This window comes from Acomys russatus, chromosome 3 (assembly GCF_903995435.1).
Source record: "Acomys russatus chromosome 3, mAcoRus1.1, whole genome shotgun sequence".
Lineage (NCBI taxonomy): Eukaryota > Metazoa > Chordata > Mammalia > Rodentia > Muridae > Acomys > Acomys russatus.
In genome coordinates this window covers 68,013,247-68,029,148 of record NC_067139.1, presented here as the reverse complement: position 1 = coordinate 68,029,148, position 15,902 = coordinate 68,013,247, and the positions used below count along the sequence as shown (strand labels likewise).

Here is a 15,902-nt window from a genome sequence, read left to right as displayed (position 1 = left end):
GTTAACACTCGTCCCTATTCCCTTCAGGTTTTCAAAGATAGAGTATTAAATCTCGATTATGCATGGCCAAGTGTGAGTGAAACTTCAAAAACCCCAATGAGCCAGCAGAAAATTAGGTCTTTTAAGTGGGAAGCCTACAACACAAGGAGGTGTTTTTAACGTGGATCACCAATCGACACCTAATCCACTAGGTTGCATTTTGAAATGACTAAATATTTAGAAGGAGACCGGGAAAAGCAGGTTTGATATAGCTTCAGAAAATTTCAAATATTTAAGGGTTGAATCAGATGGAAACTTAGCGGATTTAAATTTAATTATCTAGACATTATGTAAACAAGCAAGAAACTCTAGTCTATATCCAGAACATCAAAAAATAATAAATTAGCCAATAGACTAAGGACATATAGGGCCTCATAAAGCCACTCTCCACCAGTTATGTGAAATGCATGCAGGGAATGAAAGGCAGGAATTGTTGCCAATGGATCCAACGAAAGAACCAAAGTGTATCATCACACGCAGGACATCAATAAAGAGAGAAATGCAGTGGGTATAAAAGTTAAGAAGTTAACGTACAACATAAATAATCAGCTGAGGCAATCTGGGTATTCACATCTCCCTTTCCCACCTGGTTTGGTGTTTGGAGCTGCGTGGATGCTACTGCATGTTGTGGAAGGGATAGCAGACTCTAGACAGCTCTATACTAGATAGGGCCCAAGTAATCAAGACAGAGATGTTTAGTTCCAAGCCCCATTTCTCAATTGGGTTATTCGGTTTGGTGGTGTTTAATTTCTTGAGTTCTTTATATATTTTGGATATTAGACCTTTGTCAGATGTAGGGTTGGTGAAGATTTTTTCCCAGTCTGTAGGCTGTCGCTTTGTTCTCTTGACAGTGTCTCCTGCCTTACAGAAGCTTCTCAGCCTCATGAGGTCCCATTTATTAATGGTTGACATTAAGGCCTGGGCCGTTGGGGGTCCCGCTCAAACTAAGGCACCAGCCAAGGACAATACAGGAGGTAAACTTTAAACCCCTTCCCAGATCTAGCCAATGGTCAGAATATTCTCCACAGTTGAGTGGATAGTGTGATATGACTTTCTCACGTACTCTGGTGCCTCACATTTGACCTTGTCCCCTGGAGGGGGAGACCTGGTGGCACTCAGAGGAAGGACAGCAAGTAGCCAAGAAGAGACTTGATACCCTATGAGCATATACAGGGGGAGGTAATCCCCCTCAGGAACAGTCATAGGGGAGGGGAATAATGGGAAAATGGGGGGGGGAGGAATGGGAGGATACAAGGGATGGGATAAACATTGAGATGTAACAAGAATAAATTAATAAAAAAAAAAAGAAAAAAAAAGACAGAGATGTTTTAGATTCATAAAAGTGTTAAAGCATCATAGCTGGGCAGATAGCAACCATCTAAGTTATTTTGTTATTCCCTAGATACACACATCAAGTTACTTGCTATAATTGTTCCTGCCTGGGCTGCTTCTGTTTCATTAGGTTAGCCCTCATACTGTCCCATGGCGACTCCCTTCTCTCTGGCTTCCTCTCCTTTTTCTTTCTCCTGCCTTGTAGTCCCCACATGACCCCAAGCCTGGGAACCTACTTCTCATTTGCCCAGTTACAGACTTCTATCTATTCTTATAAACAAATCAAGGTTTAGATTGGGAGCAAGATTTACACAACACTACTTCGTGTATGTGAGAATGTGCTCATCTGGGCGGTAACGAGATCTTGAGGGACAGTATTTAGCATATATAGCACCAGCCCAGCCCCCAACAACTTTATGCCATGCCCTCCTAAGCTCATGTCACATCTAGAGTGGCTTCTCAGGTAGCTTAGTAGTCACCTAACACCTCAGTGGTAATTTCTCTAAGTATTGGGTATGAAATGTACCTCATCAACCTACATAACTGTGTTTGTTGAAGTACAGATAAGTGGAAGGGCAATGAGCTAAACCAAAGTCCCTTCTGTATAGATGATAGAGATTAAAGCAGTATTCATTATGACAGATTGCCTCACATTAAAATGTTTGTTGTAATTATCATGATAGCTCCTAAGAAAATGACCAGAAGAGAAATAATCACAGTGAACTGGACGTATTTTTTTTGTGTAGTGATTTATCTTTCTAGGGCACTGACGAACTCATCTACTCATTAGATATAGAAGTCATCATTACTGCTAATTCATTGGAATTATGTCATGTCATCTGCAAGTTTTTCCTCAATGTAGATGCTTTTATGCAGCTAATAGAGTTTAACATATTCTAGTTGCAAAATATTCTACTTATTATTCATAAATTTTGATGGTTTGCTAACTTCTAATAGTTTTTACCTTGTATTTAGCCTTTTAATTTTATTGGATAATCCCTGAGAATTTAAATTAAATTATCCTGTAGCTATGTAACATATTACTGGGAGCAGGAGCTGTTTTCTACTTGATGGTAAACAATTTTATGATGAATAATTATCCATTCTCCTAAATAAATTACAGTGAGGTCAATAAAAACTGAGCTGCTGGCAGTAGCTGTTTACAGAAGATAAGGTGTAAACTAATTAGAGTGACAAACCTATCAAGAGCACAGACTCTCCGGCACTGCGGCAACACCCTCTCATCACTGGACACACCAGGTCCGTTTTCTACAATCTGCTTTCAAGGCATGCAGTTCATGATCTAAAATCTCCTAAACATGCCTCTATTTCTTTTGTATTATGTCCTAGGAACTAACAGTGTAGCAGAGAGGTAGAGTGCTTATCTACCAGCACTACAAAACAAAGTATTTTATTATGTGTACTTAAGGTAAGCACCATGGTAATTTAATATGTGTAGGTATACTAAAGTGATTCCTAATGCCACAGAAGCCAAACTCCGTTACCTCAGAATTGCTTTTCTTTTCTGCATAAGCGAACTTAAAATCTACTCTCAACTCATTTGTATCATAAGATGTAGTGTTAGTTGTTAGTAAATATTCTCCCAGTATCTTACGTTAAATATCTAGAATTGCTATCTGGAAGTGCAATGCTTGTACTTATTTTATTCCAACACAAAAACTACAATGAACTTAGAACAAATGGACAAATAGCTGGATTGTTGGTATGAGCAAAAAGTAGTTGCGTTACGTATAGGGCTGTGTATAGCATACATTATACATTAAGAAAATTATAAATCTCTACTGTGTGATCTCACACTCTCAGCACCTGTCACAACCAAACAAAAATTCCCCTACTCTGAAAGAGAGAATAAGACACAAATATGACTCATTTGACTCTGAAGTGCTGTATGGATGTATACATAGTCATCAACTCCCTTGAGATAAGAAATAAACCGCAGTGCAGGGGACACTTGTTGATTGTAACTCCTGAGCATTCCTGAGAGGAAGGGAGTGAAATTAATGGTCAAAAACATGTGCTTCAGTTTGCACACTCTACATAAATACTAACAGATAAATCTTAAGAGACAGACCTCAAGTTTGAACAGAGAATTGCACATGAAGGTATATAAAGTATTATAGGCCTATAACAAAGGATTTAAAATTAGTATCACATCACCTTTTGGATTCTGAAACATTTAAGGCCAATCAGGATTATCATTGCACTATGCTCTTGTGACCGTTATTTCTATTCATTTGTTGGAGGAGATTTTGGAAGTACATTTAAAAGTGAAGATGGAGCAACAGAACAATTCTGCATAGTATATAAACAAAACTATTTCACAGGCATAGAAGAACAACTACAGAGGAGTGTACACAGAAGCAAGAGCCTATACATAGCCAACCAACTCTATCATAACATAGCCACTCTATAAAATATTCTAAACTGGTAAAAATCAATATAATATGCCACGTTAAGGTTACTGAAAGTACAAACATAACAACAAGGAAACAAAAGAGCACAGTGATATACAGTGCCATGTTCATAGGTATTTAAATTAAACCATTCAAAACAATAGACATTTGATTAAATGGAAAGCGTGCAAGTTAAAATCTTAAATCACGTGCAGAATCAGATTGTTTAATTCGTGTCACGATCAGAAAGTTGTTCACACAGAAATTCATGGATGATATTAAAGTTTATGCCTCATGAAAGATTATTGTTCAAATGTGTTCATTATATTAATTTCTCTAAGTATTTTAAATTATATTACATTAGAAAAAGAAATCTATTTTATCTTTAAACTTTCATCCAGAATCCATGTTGAAATTAATTCTAACACTTTGCCAGAACTTTTGGGATTTTTTTAATGCTATCTCCTCTGTAACGGTGGGTGGTTTTTGTTCTTACTGTATTTCAAACTTGTTAAGCTTGTCCTTTCATTTTCTATAATAGATTGTTACAAGGATAGTGGGGTTAGGCAACCTGTCTCATTCCTGAAAATAATAAAAATGTTCATATTGTCCATCACCATGAGACATGAGATTTTTTTTTAACTTAATGGAGGGAAATACTTCTTAAAGTTGAGCATCATAAAAATAATTGTATCATGTATCTATATAAAATGTATATATTAGTTTCAATACATAGATACATTGGCATGTAGTAAAAAGGTATCTTGACCAATGTTGAGTATGTTATAAAATTATCAGCTTTCTATTAGTTCACATACCAGACTCTTCTAACGTTGAAATGTCTTTCTTTCTGTATGTATTTTGTTTTAATTAGACATACTACCCAGTATAATTTGATTTTGGTAGATGAGATAAAGCAATAGTTTTCAAATTGTACCTTTCAAATCAGGTATCCATTTTATATTAAAACCATAGTTTCTCAGTTATAATTCTGTTTTATTAATTCTTTTAAAGAGCATGTTCCCATAGCAATTATTTACTCTTTGAAGATTTATTCAGATTTGTGCATAAAGCCATCTAGTGGTCTCAGGGCTAAGTCTCACATAAATATTAGAACTTTTGATTTTTGCTTTTCAGCCTAAGTTTCCAATTTCTTTTTAGTTTCTTTTAATGACTTATGTCCTTAAAGTGAATTGGCAATAGCTTCTTTTCTCTTATTGTATCTTCTGTCTGAGTCACATACCTTGAGCTGATAAAACATTTTATTCTATAATAAGCTATGTTGATTATGAACTTATTGGAAGTAAAAGAGAACATGCGTTGATTCAAAGAATAATTATTTTTGCTTTAGTCATCTCTCTCAATTTTTTATTTCTAAGGTTTGTTATATCATTATTTATAAACAGTTTTTTTTATTAAGTCATGTATTTTTTAAAATTTAACTTCTTTTTAAACATCTCAGCCACTGATATTTTATGCTCTATGTTTCCTGTATTTAGGGTATTAATTGGTGCTATTACTTTGCTTGTATACTTGGATGTTCTGTTTTGTTTCTTCTTGTCATAGTCTGGGAGCTCTGTGTCCATTTTTAAGTTAGTTTTAACTTCCTTCTTTACTGTTCATGAGAAGTCTAAGGCCAGCTAATTGCAATGATTTGGTAATTAATTTGATGTTGTTCTTAATTTTTTTTCACATTTTCTCATCATTATATTCACAATCTTTCTAAAACTTAGATAAGAGTAGATGTACTATTTTTTAAAACTTTCATTGGTTATCAAAGACACCTTATGATAAAAGTATATAACTTTAGGTCTGTTTTTGAAATTTTTCAAAAAATTTCCCCTTAAACATTATTTTTCCATTATCTTTTACATTATGTTTCCCATAAACATTTGTAAATATTTAATTACGCTTTTCACTGTGCAGCCCTACCTTTACTACTACTGCAAAGAGAGAGAGAGAGAAATATTTTTTTGCTCCTGTTTCTGCGTTTCAGTAGTTCAGTTTCTATTAAAATAAGGCTGCCTGAATGTAAAACAAGAAAAATAATAGCCAAGTCTGTGTTTAAAATAAATTACTCTGTCAGACTTCTCAATTTTCTCATTTTCCTAAAAGTATTGCTATAGGAATAAAGACAGAAAATAATAAGAAAATCTGCTAGGCAGGCAAACAGAAAGAGACTAACTTTAGCTCAACCACATGCTATATCATAAAAAATAAAGCAATGCCTGCTTTAGAATAAACTAGGAGATGCTGAAGATATTAACTTTTTCTGTACGGATGTGTAGCAAAAGACAGAGTTGTGAAACAACAGAGATGTGCGTTCACGAAGTGCATAGCTCATGTGATGATTGGTTTTAAAAGTCAACTTTGGATAACTTCAACTCCTGAGGAGCGAGCCTTGGCTGTGGAAAGGTCATTATGTTGTCCCATGCATGAATTTATTCATTGCCATCTGATACAGGAAGTTCCGTCCTGAACGTGGGTCACACCTTCGCATAATGACCCAAATAATAAAAAGATCTGGAAGAAGAAAAATCATTTCCTTTTTGGTTGCCTTGTCTTCCCTCTTGATGCTGCAGGGATTTATTTCATGGCTGCAGCTGCTTTTTAGCTAATGTGAGAGCCAGAGTTTACAGGCTTCCAATATGTACTGAGGACCTGTGGCTCTCTGGAAACACCATGGCGTAAGCACCAGACTGGGAGAGCTGACTTCTGAGAATGTACTGAGCTCTTGGCCTTTCAGCTGTAAGATAGTTGATGTGGGACTATTTTAACCATATTTTGTAAACTGATATAATAAATGATTTATTTAATACACATTTATTTTGCCAATTCTGTTCCTCTATAGAGCATTGGCTAATAAAATAACTTACAGCTTAAAAATAAAGAAATCCTGGGAGTCTATTTCAGTGTTAGAATACTTACTTTACTATGCACATGGTTCGCTCCCTTATATATAGAAAAATGAATAAATAAATGCAAATAAAAGTCTTGATACCATATATTTTTGTATATATAAACACATCAGAAATGTGCTTATAAGAGCACCCGCTATTACTTGTGAAAATTTACATTCAGTAAGGCAAAAAGAAACTCCACTAAAGTAATTTCAATTTAGAAAATTTTGGAAAAGAACCAATGAAATTTTATTTGGAACTCTCAAAAATTATAAACAAAATTTTACAATTCAAATGTAAAATACATAAGCATAATGATGACAAACCATCATGGGGACTTAATTCTCATAAAAAAAAAGCTGGGTATTTTTAGTATCAGTAAGATTTCTAGAGCAGTGAACTCTCCAATGAATCAGTTTATAACCCTTAGCTAAAAGTAAGGCATAGAAACAGCAATTGAAGATGAAAGAAATTAGTCAGCTTAATAGTAAGATTAAGTTTATGGGATTATGTGACAGTCTCAGTGGGGTTTTGGATCACAGATAGAATCAAAATTTATTGTCTATTAACAATGTTTTTTTTGCAATAATTCTGTTTTTAATTTTAATTTGTAAAAATTTAATTTTTCTCTCTTCCCTTTCCTCTCTTCAAATTCTACATAAAACTCACTCTTTTCTCCTTCAAATTCATGCCCTCTTTTTACATGAATATATGTATATATATATGAAATTCATGTGAGCGTGCATAGGTATATATATATGTAAATATGTGTAAATATGCATACATGCATAGGTATTGTATAGATATATGGATGCATGTGTTTACATGTGTGCATATATGCGTGACATATGACTTATGTATTTATATTATTCATGAGTGCTTGTATATATATGTGTGTGTGCATATGGCATATATGTATATATGATGTATATATATATTGTGATATATGACATTTATATGTCACATATATGGATATGTGTATGTGGTATATATATCATTTGTATGTGTATGTGTGGTGTACATATGTACATATGATGTCTAGATGCAAGTATAAATATATATATTGCTTAATATAAACTTTTAAGTCTGTATAATGTTACTCTCTTGTCTTCACTAGTGATTTTCTACAGATAATATTTATTTTCTTTATTTTATTGACTTTCCCCGGGCATAGAACCTCAACAGTCCAAAAAAAAATGATGATCATCCCATCTCTAACCAAAAATGGCATACAAGTAACATTATACAGAAGCAAAGTGGGAACTAAGAACAGTGTAGGTGGACAGACGTGAGCTTAGAGAAATTTAAAGATGTTGTTATGAAAAAGAGGTTGTTACTTCATTATGCAAATAGTTATCAAATTCTATAATATCTCATCACATAATGTTTGTGTAACTAAATGTAACTAAAGAAAATATAAAAGTTCTTTCTAATAGAAATTAAGAAGGAAATAAATATAATTCTACTTAAATGTTAAAGAAATTCAATGATGCTTCTTGCCAAAAATATGATATGATCAATAGTCTTCCAATGGTAATTTCAGGCAAGCAATCAACGACAGAATGGTAAATCGATCTTGTTTCATGGAGCATGAGAAAATGAAAAAAAATGCACATTTTAGATATCTAGGGGAAAAGGTGTCTTCTAGACAAACAAACAGGTGGCAAAGGGACTTGTCCATGAGTCAGCAAGTCTAATTACAGTAGAAAAGGTCTTCCAAGAAGGGTTAATAAAAAGCAAAATTGTGTAGTGTTGAAACAGAAGGAAGAGGTTTGCAATGATACAAATCATGCACCACAGAATGAGGATCCTGTCAGAGTTATATGCCCTACATCTTACCTGTCAGACCAAGGAAGGTGGTTAGAAAAAGCAGACACCCACATGAGCTATGAAGATACACATTCAGGATAAGCTAGCTTTAGCAAGGAGGAAGGAGATAGAGGAATATGGAGTAACTTAACTTTAAATTTTTGCCCTAAGCAACTGTATAAATGCTAACAGTGTGTAAGACATTAAATCTTTTCTGTGGAGAATTGTGTGGGTTTGAACGCTCATTTATTTTTTAAGAATGACTTCTTTTTTTTATATTGATTTGCATGTCTTTAACACTAGTGAGCATTTGTTAATTGTCTATATTTTAGTTAATAGAAATAATACTAAAGAAAGAGTTTTTAAATTTAGCTTATAAAGGAAAACTCAATTTGAGGAAAAGTTCATTTGGGTCAATAATCTAAATTAATTGAAGAGTAGATGCAATGATTTCACTTAACTTGCAGGGAAATCGAAGATGATGAAATGACTGGCAAAGACACATTGCTTATACTAAGGGCATCTGCTACAATCAGAATGTCTTGTTTTTAGCCCCTTGAGTCTTCACTTTTTTCTTTACGGGATACACAACATTATTTAGTATAGCTACAGTCGTCTGTCAGTTTAAACTATGCATTTTTTATTCATTTTCCCCTGGAGTTGGTCCCTCTGCTCCCTATATTCCTCCTGGGAAGCCCAGAATGGACAGTCTTATAAGGCAAGAATATTAGAATTTTGAGAAATTTTGTCCCATCCTCTGACTCTATATCTTCAAATTTTCCTCAGTATCAAAAAGAAAGTTCACAAATATCAAAGATGACTTGATGTATCATTGTATTAGAAACTATCACATATTGAAGCTGAAAAAGCCAACAATTACTGTCAAAAAGCAGTGGTCTTCAGTCGCTTTTGTTAACAGACATGTTGAAGCGTTTCACAGGTCTATGCAAGAATTAAAGGAATTCCATATATGGTAATGAGTAAATATGGGAATTGTAGGTAAAACTGCTGCATTCTCGCTGACCCAATTTAAATAAGCACCACATGCTGGACACTTTCTGGGTCAGCTGATGTAAGAATTGAAGATTTACTATAGATATCCTTTTTAGACAGGAACAGCTTTGGAGTTTGTGAGAAAAAGAAAACATGAGAATTCCTAGCTGCTGTATGGCTCTGACCTTCTGCCACCTCGCTATGTTTAGTCCAGGCAAAGAAATTTGCAATTGAGCTTGCTTGCTTTCATTCTGGTATTTCTCCCTCATTTAATATAATGGCTTCAAATCTCCAAATACTTTTGTCACAACTGTGGATACTTTGGTATTTTGATTCTTGTCCTCAGCTCAATGAAGTTTGATTGACAACACACACACACACACATGCATGCACGCATGCACACACACACACACACACACACACACACACACACACACACGGTGGCATACAATATAATTTGAATCTGTATATGGATATGGGCAAGTGATTTTCAAAATTAAGCCAATTGATATATGTGCTTTCTTAGCTACTGTCAACTATCAAACTGACTAAGCCTGGAATCATCCTGTAGGAAAGCCTTGATTAAAGAGATGCCTAAATCTGATTGTCCTGTGGATATGTCGCTATGAGAGTCTCCTGATTATTAATCAGTGTAGCAGGGCCCATCCCTCTGTGGGTGGCACCACTCCTCAGCAGTTGGTCTTTTGCTTTATTAGGATAACTAGGCCCAAAGCTGTGAATGAACAAAAAGCAAGCCAGTAAGTAGAGTTCCTCCATGGTTTCTTTCCCCACCTTACTTCAGTAGTGAGTTGCAACCTAGAAGTGTGTAAGACAAATGCTCTCTTTGCCCAAGCTGCTCTGATCAGTAAGTTTCATCACAGCAACACAAAGCAAACTAAAGAGAAACTGGAAACAGGAAAGTGGGGTGTCGTTGTAGTGGGACCTAAGTAAGGGTTTTCTTGTTTTGTTTGTTTGGTTGGTTGGTTTTGTTTTTATGCCTTTGACCTGATTGCTTGAATATGGTGGAGAGTTTTGGAATTTTGAGTTGTAAAAGCTATTGGGTGCTCACAGTTCAAATGAACTGTTGTAGTGGAAGCTTAGAAGAAAGCCGAGAGACACGTGGAGGATGGGGGTCTGACTTGTGAAGCTTCAGAGGGGTGCAACGACTCAATCAGGCCGTTTTGGAATATTTTGGATTAAGAACCTGTGGTTTCTGCTCAGCTGGAGCTGACTAATCAGCTGTGGTTAATATGAGGTCAGCCTTTTTGAGGTGAAAATTTCCAGGCCTCTTTGGGACAGTTGGAATAGTTCCTCAGTGTCAGTGATAAACGGCTGTGGCTCAGGGGGATCGCTGCTACCTCTCAAGTTGGCAACCAAGTTTGGCAATGTATAAAAGCCTCCCATATGATACTGTTGGGAAGGCAGGCGGGATGCAAGACTGAGGGGCCTGTGAGAGCTGTTGAGGTCTGCTACTGTGTGGCCTCGTACTGTGTGGCCTGGTACTGTGTGGCCTGGTACTGTGTGGCCTGGTACTGTGTGGCCTGGTACTATGTGGCCTGGGACTGTGTGGCTTTGGTACTGTGTGGCCTGGGACTATGTGGCCTGGGACTGTGTGGCCTGGTACTGTGTGGCCTGGGACAATGTGGCACGGTCAGAGACATAAGAAAGGCCAGAGGCAAAGGTGAAGCGTCAGTTGCAGAGGAGATTGCAGGACATTGGAGACGCTCTGTCTGCTAAGTATGCTAAGAACAGCAAAGAAATGGAGGAGAGTCTCCCTGAGACGGAAGCAAGATCGATGTGCAGGCATAGATAACTGGGGCTGTCCAAGCCTTTTTGTGGCCTGAATGTTCGTCAGAGTCCTAGAAATGAGACACTGAGTTATTTACATTGCTGAGTTTACGGGTTTGCTTTTATCTGAATGTCCCATAGTCTGAGTCCTTCCTTTTGAAATAGCAAAATGCTGTACTTTTTAAAAATTATCATTATTGTTGTTGTTGTTATTGAAGAGGCTTTGGCCTTAATGGTGACACTAGACTTTTAAAGTGTTTAAAGTGTTGGATTTCTCTCTTTCTTGTTTTTTTTTTTAATTTTGTTTTTCTTTTCAAAGAACATTTTCTTCATATTTTTACAGATTAACAATGGAGCTAAAAATCTACACAGTGATTTTTTTATTAAGAAATTGAGGAGAGGTTTGTTTTTCTGTTTTATTTTGTTTTTCTCTTTTTTACAAAGATAAGAAATCTAAAGAACTATTTTTCTTTATTAATCAATTTATTTAATCGCTTTACAGCCTGATCTCAGACCACTCTCTTCTCCCAGTCCCACTCTCAACACTTTAAAAGTCCAGTGTCACCATTAAGGACAAAGTCTCTTCAATAACAACAACAACAATAATAAAAAACAAATGAAAATATAAATAAACAATATTTACAAAATTGTAATATATAATTTTCAGATTAAAATTTTTTAAGTATTCTTGAATATTAATAATCAATATCATAAAACCACCATATCCCTGCTAAACTTAATATTTGTTAAATAAAATTTATCCAAAACTTATCAAAAGCCTAAATGACATGACAAGTAATAACTATAAATTTTGTCTAGAGTAATTCAAATGCGTAATAAAAATTATGAAAGTTTTTCATTTTAAATGTAAAACAATGCAATTAAAAATGGAAAGAGAGGTAGTTAAGGTTTTTTTCCCTTTGGAATTAGTCTTATAATTATGACACCTATGCAAAAATACATATTTTACACAAACACACACACACGCACACACACACACACACACCAATTTGTAAGCTGGGAAAACTGTGTCTTACAATCACAATTCATGGTAGAATGTTTGTTTCACATGTCTAAAGTTAAATTTTTAGCACTTCAAAATAAAAATAAAAATGGAAGGAACAAACAAAAACATGTGACACACATAAGACATACTTACTTAAATGGCCATACAGATATATGTATATCTTAATAAATGTAAGAGAAACTATATTAAATTTTTTTTAAGTGGAACAGAAAGTGTTGGGGAATTATCGCTTGGCTGCCAAGGACTTGTCTAGCAGGTGCAAGGTCCTGGGTTTGCTCTCTAGAAACACTTACACAATAAGAAATAAAAATAGCTACTTAACATTTAAAAGTTTAAAAATTCAATTGGAAACCTTGGAGTTGTGAGCCCTTGGGAGGGGGAGGCGGCATAATCATGATAGCTACCTATCAATTTTGAGCTTAGATTGAGCTCCATAAAACTCTGTCTCAGTACAGAAAAAAAGAATCACCACCAATAAAAGTAATGAGAAGTAACAATTTTTCTTCTAAAATTAGCAAATAATGACAACATACAGTCACGATTTGAATATGAATGAACTAGCAGGGAAAGATGCTGCCAAGGGGTATGCAAATGTTTGGAAAAATTTGTCAGTGTGTCTCAAAAGTTTAATTATGAAAAAAAATGATACTGATATCAAACTTATTCCAGGAGCTTCCCAAGCAGTAATTAAGTACCCAAGTGTGTGAGTGTGTGTGTGTGTGTGTGTGTGTGTGTGTGTGTGTACCATGACACTCACCTCTGTAGGGTGTTTGTGTGTGTACCATGACACTCACCTCTGTAGGTCAAAGGACAACTTTCAGAAGTCAGATATTCCTTCCACCATATGAGATCTGGTGATGAAACTCAGATTCTCTCGCTGTAATCTTGGAGGCAAATGCCTTTGTGCCTTGAGCCATCTAGTGAGTCTTATCCTAAAATAAATAACTTCACTGATGCATGTACCTTGGGTGTTACTAAAAGTCTATTAATCTGGTTCTTGAAATCTTATATACGTATATTACTTTAGAGCCCCATGCTATCTTGTAGTTGTAAAGCATGCTAACAGGACTCCTGTAGCTATATTCCTAACTCAGCTGTGGTGCTAGACTTATACTCAGGCGTAGATTGTCTACAATGACTTTTTTTTTTTTTAATAACAGAAAAAAAAGGGGAATTTCATATTCCAATTCTTTTTCTCAACTTTCAAATTTTAGGCTTCCAAAATATTCTTTTGACATATGATTCTTTTGTTCTGTGTTCATCCTTGCCTCTCCTGACATGCAATGCATTTACATACGGGCTATTTATCATTTAACACCACATCTGTCATTATGACAATCGACTCAATTCGTCGCTGCCCTATTCATTAAAATAAATGGGAAGAAAATCATATCGGTGGCTTTAATTGTGCTATTGGGGCTTCTAAAGCAACTTCATGGGTGTTTTTATTTAGGTTAGGATTCAGGTTATTTGATTTCATTTTGCAAGTTGTTTTACAGTGTACTTGTTGCGGAGTTTGTGTCAAGCCGACGGCACTTTTACTGCAGTGTTTATGTTGAAGGGTGTTGATAAAATTAGTCTGAAGTATTTTGCTACATTCTTTCGTAAGCAGCTGCTTTCCAACCTCTCTAGTCTCCATTAATAACCTCTGTTTCATCAGATACAAAGCATTTTCCTTTTTGTAGCTTAAAATTTTTTTCTGAACACACACTAACATTATGCCACAAAAAGCATTTTGTAATGAATAGCTCATGTTTTACAAGGTTTAGCATTTTCTTCTGTTGTGTGTTTACAATGGCTACAGTAATTTATAAAGATTCCTCAAAGACATCTGTGGGAAACTGCTTTGTGATGTATACCCACACTGCCAGCAATTAACTTGCTATTAAGGCAGCATTGTTGGGAACATGTGGTAGAGGTTGACTCTTGGGTCAACCCTGTCATTTGGGGAGGAAACTACTCACCAGGACTGTAAGGTCCAGAATGAAAGGGCTAGAATGGGCCTCAACACAAACCATAGCTTAATGGAGTTTTTAAAAGTTAAGAGAACTGTACTACATCCTCTGCCAAAGTGGCTCTTTGATTTTCCAGTTCTTTATTTTCTCTGATATTTGAGGTTTTTGGGTTTTTTAATTTTTTGTTTTGTTTTTAATTTTTTTCCAGGGGAGATTGCAAATATACTCCCCCAAATTCCAGAACTTATGCAGTTGAGTTTCTGCTCATTTGGGGAAATTTCAGGGGTCAGCATATCCAGAATGCAAAGGCTAAACCTCACCCTTGGGAAACCACTTTCATGATCAAGGTGTCTCCCCGCACCGCCTTCTGCATTAGACTATGCATAGGTTTTTTATAAATTTAAATTAAAAATGTGATCACCATATACCAACCAATCACATTTTTGGTCTTTCATCTCAGAGAATTAGAAGTATGTATCCCATAATATATGACTATGAATGTGCACAGCCACTTTTTCTGTAAGAGACAAAGCCAGAAGAAACCCAGATGTCCTCAACTGGTAAGGAACTGCTCTTTCTGGGAGAAGTACTCAGCAACTTTGTATAAACCTCATTGGGGAGTTCAACTCAAGTTTTCTTTCTGTCTCCTTTCTTTATTCCTGTTTCCTCCCTCCCATCCTTCATTCATCCCATCTTTCTTCTCCATCATCCTCTCCTCCATCCATTTATTTCTTCCTTTCCCTTTCATCCATGTTTTTCAGTGATGGTGCATTTATCCTGGGCCTCGCACATACTAAGCATATGCCTATCACTGTGCTACACATGAAGTTCTTTAGAAGAATTAGCTGCCCACAAGACCATGTGTGCCTCTGCAATTCCATTCAAGAATGCTTTGAAATGATAAAAATTATTATGGTAGATAACATGTTAGTTGTTGCCAGAGGAGATGGACATGGGTAGGAAATAGTGCAGGAAAAAGATGTCAGAAATTTAGTTCATGGTGATGACAATATTCTCCACTTGACTTTGTTGTCTGTTAGATAGATGAACTGGCATAGGTAATGAACTTCCCTAGAACTGAATGCTAATGCCAGTGCGCGCGTGTACACACACACACACACACACACACACACACACACACACACACACAGGATCAAGGGGATGTACTAATGCCCATGTCCTAATGGCAATGATGCTCTATAGTACCAACGCTGGTACAGTTAGGAGAGAGTGGACAAAATGTATGTAAAATATCTGATATTTCCTTACAACTTCATGAGAATCTGTAATCATGTGCAATGATTCAGATTTTCAATGTTACAAAGTGACTATGTAATCAAGCATGGGTATTTACTGGTGATAGCTCATCTATCCTTAAACATTTGGTGGAGTGGATGGCAAAGCATGTCTGCCAGCACTCACACATGATTGTGAGTGTGTCAGTGTCACAGGAATGGTCCATCCTAGATTCTCATGAAGCTGAAAGTGAAATAGGTCCTAGAGTGTCGGTTCAGTTTACTCCTTTCCTTACTGAGCAGCAAATGTGGTTGCTTCTCAGTTTTACGGTCCTGTATCAGGTAATGTTCAAGTTCTAGATTTTTTCATTAATAAGATGAATTTATTTCCAGTAGATGATATCATTTTA

At 35.7% G+C, this 15,902-nt stretch overlaps 1 non-coding gene across 1 annotated transcript; it reads right to left on the bottom strand.

Moving 5' to 3' along the window:
• Nucleotides 1–14,462: 14,462 nt before the first annotated feature.
• LOC127187300 (U1 spliceosomal RNA) lies at nt 14,463–14,632 on the bottom strand. Its single transcript, XR_007830450.1, has one exon. It is a non-coding gene; the product is annotated as a U1 spliceosomal RNA (small nuclear RNA).
• Nucleotides 14,633–15,902: the final 1,270 nt, after the last annotated feature.